The sequence below is a fragment of the Rutidosis leptorrhynchoides genome, chromosome 6 (genome assembly GCF_046630445.1).
Source record: "Rutidosis leptorrhynchoides isolate AG116_Rl617_1_P2 chromosome 6, CSIRO_AGI_Rlap_v1, whole genome shotgun sequence".
NCBI classification, from domain to species: domain Eukaryota; kingdom Viridiplantae; phylum Streptophyta; class Magnoliopsida; order Asterales; family Asteraceae; genus Rutidosis; species Rutidosis leptorrhynchoides.
The window spans coordinates 71,765,625-71,775,093 of NC_092338.1; the positions used below are offsets into that span (position 1 = coordinate 71,765,625).

Below are 9,469 nucleotides of genomic sequence, written 5' to 3' on the forward strand. Positions count from 1 at the left end.
CGTTTTTCAGTTGATTTTGTAGATTAAGTAATTACGAAGGCGATGCAAAAAGAATCAAGTAAAATTGAAACAACCCAACCCGTATTAAAACCGGCCCATAAAAATTTTTCCTTTTAATACGCGTTAAATAATACTTTAGGTCCCGTTACACATATTCCAAAACGTATTTGTTATCAAAGTAAGTTCATCGAACTTAAAACATACATTAACGATTTAAACTCCTTAATACAATGGTTCATTAATTAAATCGTAAACCGGTTATAATCATTATGACCCGACTAGTTACGTTTACACAAAACCGAGCATGGTGATTTGGAACTACGCTACCCAAATCCTAATCGAGTCCAAAAGCAAGATCTTCTAAAGCAACCTAGCCGAGATCTCTAATTCCCAAGCTTACCCGAGCCGCCAAGCATGCGAACCTATAAAAATATCAACAACGAGAGGGTAAGCTAACGCTTAGTGAGTGAGAATATACTACATACATATATATGCATAAAATGGACACGCCACAAAATAGCAAATACCGCATACCGGAGCATCCAAACATAAAGGCAAGCTAGTCTAAGCATACCGTAAGATCACTAAGCGATGAGCTAAAGATACATCAACAAAATATAAGTTTGCCAACAACGATGTGAACAATGCCAATAAGCTACACCCGGAGGGTTAGCTACAACACGACAATACAACATTATATGTATACAATATATATGTATACATATGTATATATCTCTCGAATAACATAATTTGCTTACGCTTACAACACAATAACCATGGTTAACCAATCGTACAAGGGAACGATACTCGTAAGAGACCGTCGGAGTTCGTAACATCCAATAGCGTTACTTAAACACCGCGTAATCACTAATCCCCCGGGTGATGTCTTAAACACCGCGACTAATTCACCCCCATGACAATGTGGCGTCTTAAACACCGCGACGAATCCACACGCCAATCAAAATAATGAGTGGTGTCTTGAACACCGCGACAATTCCACTCCCATGACAATGTGGTGTCTTAACCACCGCGACAATACCACATGCCAATCAAACAATGAGTAGTGTCTTAAACACCGCGACACTACTACTCGTTACTTAGAATGTGGTGTCTTGAACACCGCGACAATACCACATTCATACTACACAAATAAATACATTATATACGTACACACATAATTATTCCACTCACAATATTAACCCTTCGCCATTGGGGTTATATAATCCACATCACACGCCCATGTGATAGAGTACACGCAAGGTGTGCACCTCGTCAAAGATGGTCAACCAAAACGCACAACCGTGCCAATTGGACCTACACACAAGTCCATCAATCCACCTATATGTGAAGTGAGCTCTATAACCGAGAACCACTTCACCCGACCCGCACCCATCCTACACATACATATGCATATAGGATATTAACACTCACCTTAAGCCTTGATGAATGCAACCAAGTAATCCGCAACTCGTCAATGGAAAGTACCAATTCCATTATCACAAATTCAACAACACACTTAGATTGGATTTACAAACCAACCCAATTTGACACTTAGTGCAAATTCGACCCAAATGTAATTCCAAGTACAACCGCGCCCAAACTAACCAATAATTACTAACACGGGTGAAAATGGTCCTAATATGCCAAGTAAACCCAAACACAAGTGTTAAACACATGTCTCACCCATTTTGACACCAAAACCCTAATTTTGACCCATTAAGTCAAAATCTCACCGTTTACAAGTCTTGACACCAAAACACATTTAACTCGGTTTAATACTTCAACTTAATCCATTTTAAGTTTATAAACCTTAATAAATCAACAATCGGGTCAAAATCATCACCAAACCCTAATTTTGGCTCTAGTCAAAATTAGTCAACTCCAAGAACCCTAAATGTCCCCAAAACCTCAATAATCACTAATACTAGTGATTATACACCATTTACAAGTCTTACAAGCATGAACTTGCACACCAAACCCAAAACCCGACATTAGCAACAAAAAAACCCGAATCTTGGTGTTAACCTTCAATTAACAACTAAATGGGTTTCACCTATGAATCATACAATCAAAAGCCCTAAACTTGAATGATGATCACGAAAATGAATTTCGGAGTTAGAGCTTACCACTAGTATCACCGTGTAGCTAAGAACGAGGAGAACACACTTGTCAACTACGCCAAGGATCAACTCCTGATCCTTCCTTTCCAAAAATCCTTTTGAAATCAAATGGGTGTTTGAGTTTGAGAGGAAAAATGAAAAGAAAAGGGAAATTAAAATGAGAAATGAAATGAATGGATGAGGTTAAATCCTCAAATCTGGCTCAAACGTGAAAAGACCAAATTGCCCTTGAACTTCATTTAAATTTACAAGAATCTGGTGCCAGTTCACACCATTCGCCGCGCCGCGGCCTAATTCGTCGCGCCGCGACGATTGCCTCGAACTGGTGACTTTGTTAACAAGCTTTCTGATCTGGATTTATTTGAAACGCCGCGCCGCGGCTCCCTTTGTCGCGCCGCGACACCCAACGTGGCCTGACACATTTTCTCGCATACAAGACTTTAACCCCCAAACATGTATCGAACCCTTCATACGCCTGTCGTACATACACAATACACCTATAAATCATGTACGGGGAAAAACGGGGTGTTACAACTCTCCCCCACTTAGACTCGATCACGTCCTCGTGATCCTTGTCATTTAACCAAACGGACCACACTTCACGGTCCTCAAACATAAGTCCAAACCGACTTTCCTAAGCAATTCTTCCCACTGAATTGCCTTTAACAACTAAATCGTCACCCGCGATTTATCAAATCCACAATCCGAGCACTAAAACCATGCTCATTCCCTAACATCGGGAAAACTCAACCAATCTCGTACAGAGATATCAACCCCTTAGCGTACCCTTACCGAGTACAACGCTAAAAGCAACCAAGTCTCAACCTAAGGTCAACAATCCGAAACGATGAAGACCGAACCAACGAATCCTGACGGATAACACCAATCACTAAACATCCCTTTTAGTGCGCAATACGATCAATACGCAACTACCGTAACATCATAATCAAAAGGCTAAAACCGATAGCGCCCAAAACAACTATGAAAACGCCAAATCCAAAGGTGTACAAAATCGACTATCATCACACCCGTAACAACACGTGAGCGAAACACGGCTATCGCATCACTAATCATACCACATGGTCCTCGCGACCCCACCATCGGCGTATAAAAACACCCGATTGATCACACAACACGGTCCTTACGACCCCACCATTGGTGTATAAAACAACCAACAGATCAACATCACGGTCCTTACGACCTCACCATCGGTGTATAAAACAACCGACAGATCACACAACACGAAGGCTGGCCGAAAACACACGCGCCTTAGTGAATCCGAACTACACGCGATTCACTACCATGATGAAGTCAGCAAACCCGAATATCATGCTTCACCAATCAATAATCCCATGATGAAGTCAGCGGACCCCGAAGGTCATGCTTCACCAATCTCAACACCGGATGAAGTCAGCGGACTCCGAAAGTCATGCTTCACCGATATAACACCTCGCTCATGATGAAATCAGCGGACCCCGAAGGTCATGCTCCACCAATCGTATACTCCCATGATGAAGTCAGCGGACCCTAAAGGTCATGCTTCATCAATCACCAATACCATGATGAAGTCAGCGGACCCGAAAGTCATGCTTCATCAATCAACGCCCTTTTGGCCTCGAACGACGAGTAGCGTAACATCGCGCTCTGCTACGCCATAGTGAATCCTAACGGATACCACTAACCATTCACATACACGAGCAAGAACCACCTATATCAAACATAGGCACAAAACAATTATTCTCTAGAAGAGAATCCGACACACACCTCCCTTAACCGAAGGATTTCACCTTGCTCGCCAAACACGTCCATTATCTCTCAATCGAGATTTACCACATTACCACCTCGGTGATAATTCAAATCCAAACCATAAGTACAATTTATCCGAAATTGTAATCTACCACAAATCGACCAAAATCAGGTCTCGACAACATTTTCCGGATCTACCAAAAGCATCATCCGAAATCTCACACTAAAACTTCCTCGTGCGGGAGTGTAACTCCCCCATTTGGAACTACGTCCCATATCCACAACTTGTACAACCGTACAATGCTACCTAAGGTAGACTTTACAAAGATTGGGCTCACACGACCCGTCACCATATCTTGCTCCAGCCTTGAGCACACAAAGGATTTCAATCAATCCTTAAACACTTCGAGCAAAAAGTGTACCACGATTACACAAACCATACCTTCGCAATCATCCAATTGCTTTAGTTTGTCAAATTACACCTAGTCACTCATGTACCTAAGGATTTCACTTCGGTACCCTAAGTACAATGTAACCGCAACATAATCGGAGTCGAACACCACGCTAGTAGGTATAAAAGAGGCACCTAATGTCGCGTCATAAAGACTCCATTACCAACATACATCGAGATTCAAAACACTCGATCTCAAGGGTTTCAGCCCACCCGTCGAACCTCACGGTTCATCGACCTCAACACAAAAGCGAACACGCGCTTAACAACCGAACACCAACCCATTTCCGTGGCTTGGTAGAAACATTTTACAAATATCAAGGAATGCTTGGTTACACCAAGTCTTACGCCCTTCGCCCGTCAATCAAAACGTCTTCATAGGGTACTTCCATTAGGAACGTCACCCATATCAATAACATGCACAACACAATGCATTTAACAAACTCAACTTCAAACGGCACTTAATAAATAATCAAAAGACATATTTATTAAAACGAAACGTACCTTAACGTCTCCTTGCCGGCCCCGTCCCCGCTAACTTGGGACATTCCGACTTACGATGTCCTTCTTCTTGGCAATTGAAGCACACCATGCCATCGCCTTTTGGTACCGAACATTCCCACGACTTGTGACCCCTTATGCCACAATTGTAACATCTAGACGCACTAGAATCCAATATACCCGTCCGTGTACCACCCGTGCTCACACTCGGACCCTTAGTCCTCTTACTCGGAGCACCATGCGAAACAACCCTTCTCTCGCTCGAAGGTTCACCCTTCTTTGATCGTGAATAAGACTCGAAACCTCTAGCCACGGCGAAAAATTCCGCAAACGATTTCGCGTGACCCCGGCTAATCTTATTCTTCAAGTCAACATTCAAGGTTCGATAGAAATCCTCCATCAACAACCGATCATTCCCTAAATACTCCGGGCAAAAACGAGTCTTAGCCATAAAGGTCGTCTTGAGAGTATTCAAATCCATAGATCCCTGTTGCAAGTTTCGCAACTCATCACGCAATTCCGACAAGTCGGCCAAAGTCCAGAACTCCTCGAAGAATTCCTTCTTAAAATCGTCCCACGATAATGCCATAAACGGCTCACCACCGACAAGATCAATCTTACCATCCAACCAATCCTTCGCCCTACCCCGCAATAAACTAGTAGCGAGTCTTGTCTTTTTCTCGGGAGGGCATTCAATAGTACGAAAACACCCTTCAACATCCGAGATCCAAGTTGTGCTTACTAAAGGATCCGGTTTCCCGTCATACATCGGAGGTTTAGTCCTCATGAAGCTCTTAAGACAATGCTCCATTTCTCCACCATTTCGAAATTCGGAATACTTCCTATCCATTTCTTCTCGAAACGCACTCATTTGCTCTGCAACGACGGCCGCAACTCTAGCGTTAAACTCAGCGTCGTTCGTCTCGATCCCATTTCCCGTCGCTATTCTAAGGAATGCAAAGCGGTTAGACCACGAACGTATAAATCACACGCACAACACCACCCCATCTTGCTAAACATTTGTCGTACATCACTTGCTTTTGCACCCGTAATAAGGTTTGCAAGTCCTTATTACGCATACACGCTGTATCGGCTCGTTAGTACAACAACCGTCTCGCTCGATGATATATGCAAACACAAACAAAATTCTACGCGATATAAACACACGCGAGAATTATTATCACATCACAATAGCATATTAATAATATTCACATTACTAATATAAACGTTAGTCAACCTATAAACAAGGCACTAGCTAGAACCCATTCCGACCCGTACTCCTACAAGTCCCGCAACAAATTAAGCACACACAAAAGTCTAAGTCTAGGCACCTATCTCAAGTCACCTAAATCCCTTAGACCATGCTCTGATACCACTTGAAACAACCCAACCCGTATTAAAACCGGCCCATAAAAATTTTTCCTTTTAATACGCGTTAAATAATACTTTAGGTCCCGTTACACATATTCCAAAACGTATTTGTTATCAAAGTAAGTTCATCGAACTTAAAACATACATTAACGATTTAAACTCCTTAATACAATGGTTCATTAATTAAATCGTAAACCGGTTATAATCATTATGACCCGACTAGTTACGTTTACACAAAACCGAGCATGGTGATTTGGGACTACGCTACCCAAATCCTAATCGAGTCCAAAAGCAAGATCTTCTAAAGCAACCTAGCCGAGATCTCTAATTCCCAAGCTTACCCGAGCCGCCAAGCATGCGAACCTATAAAAATATCAACAACGAGAGGGTAAGCTAACGCTTAGTGAGTGAGAATATACTACATACATATATATGCATAAAATGGACACGCCACAAAATAGCAAATACCGCATACCGGAGCATCCAAACATAAAGGCAAGCTAGTCTAAGCATACCATAAGATCACTAAGCGATGAGCTAAAGATACATCAACAAAATATAAGTTTGCCAACAACGATGTGAACAATGCCAATAAGCTACACCCGGAGGGTTAGCTACAACACGACAATACACCATTATATGTATACAATATATATGTATATATCTCTCGAATAACATAATTTGCTTACGCTTACAACACAATAACCATGGTTAACCAATCGTACAAGGGAATGATACTCGTAAGAGACCGTCGGAGTTCGTAACATCCATTAGCGTTACTTAAACACCGCGTAATCACTAATCCCCCGGGTGATGTCTTAAACACCGCGACTAATTCACCCCCATGACAATGTGGCGTCTTAAACACCGCGACGAATCCACACGCCAATCAAAATAATGAGTGGTGTCTTGAACACCGCGACAATTCCACTCCCATGACAATGTGGTGTCTTAACCACCGCGACAATACCACATGCCAATCAAACAATGAGTAGTGTCTTAAACACCGCGCCACTACTACTCGTTACTTAGAATGTGGTGTCTTGAACACCGCGACAATACCACATTCATACTACACAAATAAATACATTATATACGTACACGCATAATTATTCCACTCACAATATTAACCCTTCGCCATTGGGGTTATATAATCCACATCACACGCCCATGTGATAGAGTACACGTAAGGTGTGCACCTCGTCAAAGATGGTCAACCAAAACGCACAACCGTGCCAATTGGACCTACACACAAGTCCATCAATCCACCTATATGTGAAGTGAGCTCTATAACCGAGAACCACTTCACCCGACCCGCACCCATCCTACACATACATATGCATATAGGATATTAACACTCACCTTAAGCCTTGATGAATGCAACCAAGTAATCCGCAACTCGTCAATGGAAAGTACCTATTCCATTATCACAAATTCAACAACACACTTAGATTGGATTTACAAACCAACCCAATTTGACACTTAGTGCAAATTCGACCCAAATGTAATTCCAAGTACAACCGCGCCCAAACTAACCAATAATTACTAACACGGGTGAAAATGGTCCTAATATGCCAAGTAAACCCAAACACAAGTGTTAAACACATGTCTCACCCATTTTGACACCAAAACCCTAATTTTGACCCATTAAGTCAAAATCTCACCGTTTACAAGTCTTGACACCAAAACACATTTAACTCGGTTTAATACTTCAACTTAATCCATTTTAAGTTTATAAACCTTAATAAATCAACAATCGGGTCAAAATCATCACCAAACCCTAATTTTGGCTCTAGTCAAAATTAGTCAACTCCAAGAACCCTAAATGTCCCCAAAACCTCAATAATCACTAATACTAGTGATTATACACCATTTACAAGTCTTACAAGCATGAACTTGCACACCAAACCCAAAACCCGACATTAGCAACAAAAAAACCCGAATCTTGGTGTTAACCTTCAATTAACAACTAAATGGGTTTCACCTATGAATCATACAATCAAAAGCCCTAAACTTGAATGATGATCATAAAAATGAATTTCGGAGTTAGAGCTTACCACTAGTATCACCGTGTAGCTAAGAACGAGGAGAACACACTTGTCAACTACGCCAAGGATCAACTCCCGATCCTTCCTTTCCAAAAATTCTTTTGAAATCAAATGGGTGTTTGAGTTTGAGAGGAAAAATGAAAAGAAAAGGGAAATTAAAATGAGAAATGAAATGAATGGATGAGGTTAAATCCTCAAATCTGGCTCAAACGCGAAAAGACCAAATTGCCCTTGAACTTCATTTAAATTTACAAGAATCTGGTGCCAGTTCACACCATTCGCCGCGCCGCGGCCTAATTCGTCGCGCCGCGACGATTGCCTCGAACTGGTGACTTTGTTAACAAGCTTTCTGATCTGGATTTATTTGAAACGCCGCGCCGCGGCTCCCTTTGTCGCGCCGCGACACCCAACGTGGCCTGACACATTTTCTCGCATACAAGACTTTAACCCCCAAACATGTATCGAACCCTTCATACGCCTGTCGTACATACACAATACACCTATAAATCATGTACGGGGAAAAACGGGGTGTTACAAAAATGGAGCTAAAACGAAGATTCTAGAGCGAAAACGGTGAAAGACAAGAAATCAAGTTACGATCCAGTGAAATCAGGCTGACCATGCCAGCAAACGGCCTGCCATACGGCTTGCCAAACGGCCTGTCAGTATGGAAAATGGCCTGCCAAACGGTCAGAGCAAACGAGCTCGATAAACGGCTTGCCAGAGCAAACGGCCTCGATAAACGGCCTACCAAACGGCCTGCCAGCCGTTTGCAGGCAAAAATCAAGTCTATTTAAAGGGCTCTCTCCATCCATTCCAATACACACTCAATTTTTAATTCATTTTATATTTTCAAGATTTTAGTTAGTCTTTAGTAGTAGTTAGCTTAGATTTTATTTTCCGGAGGATATCCCGGCGAGTCCCTGCGATCTCGGGCAGATTTCTTCAGCCTTTTCAAGTTTTTATCCGAAACTTTTGTATTTTGTATTAAACATGCGTTCTTACTTTTTAAGTTTAATAATGCGTTCCGATATTATCATGATAGCTTAATTAATCTGTATGTTGCCATGATAGAAGTTTGGGTTAGCGTAATTATGTTAATTTAGTACGATTACTGTTATAATACTGAACTAGGAAGTCTGCTAGATTTGTATGCTAGCATCTTAAGGATTGACCAACCTAGGTTGTGATCAGGACTTGTCTACCTATGTGAAATTAGCTACTTCATAAGA

The 9,469-nt window shown here is 41.8% G+C and overlaps 1 long non-coding RNA gene across 2 annotated transcripts; it reads right to left on the reverse strand.

The window, feature by feature from the left end:
• Positions 1–6,407: 6,407 nt before the first annotated feature.
• Positions 6,408–8,663, reverse strand: LOC139851821 (uncharacterized). 2 transcript variants are annotated; one of them, XR_011760747.1, is made up of 4 exons: positions 8,467–8,663; positions 8,247–8,335; positions 7,552–7,605; positions 6,408–6,552 (listed from the first exon to the last, which is right to left on the reverse strand). It is a non-coding gene; the product is annotated as an uncharacterized lncRNA (long non-coding RNA). The 2 variants fall into 2 exon arrangements; XR_011760746.1 differs by lacking the exon at positions 8,467–8,663 and having other exon boundaries at positions 8,247–8,428.
• Between the last annotated feature and the right edge of the window lie 806 nt (positions 8,664–9,469).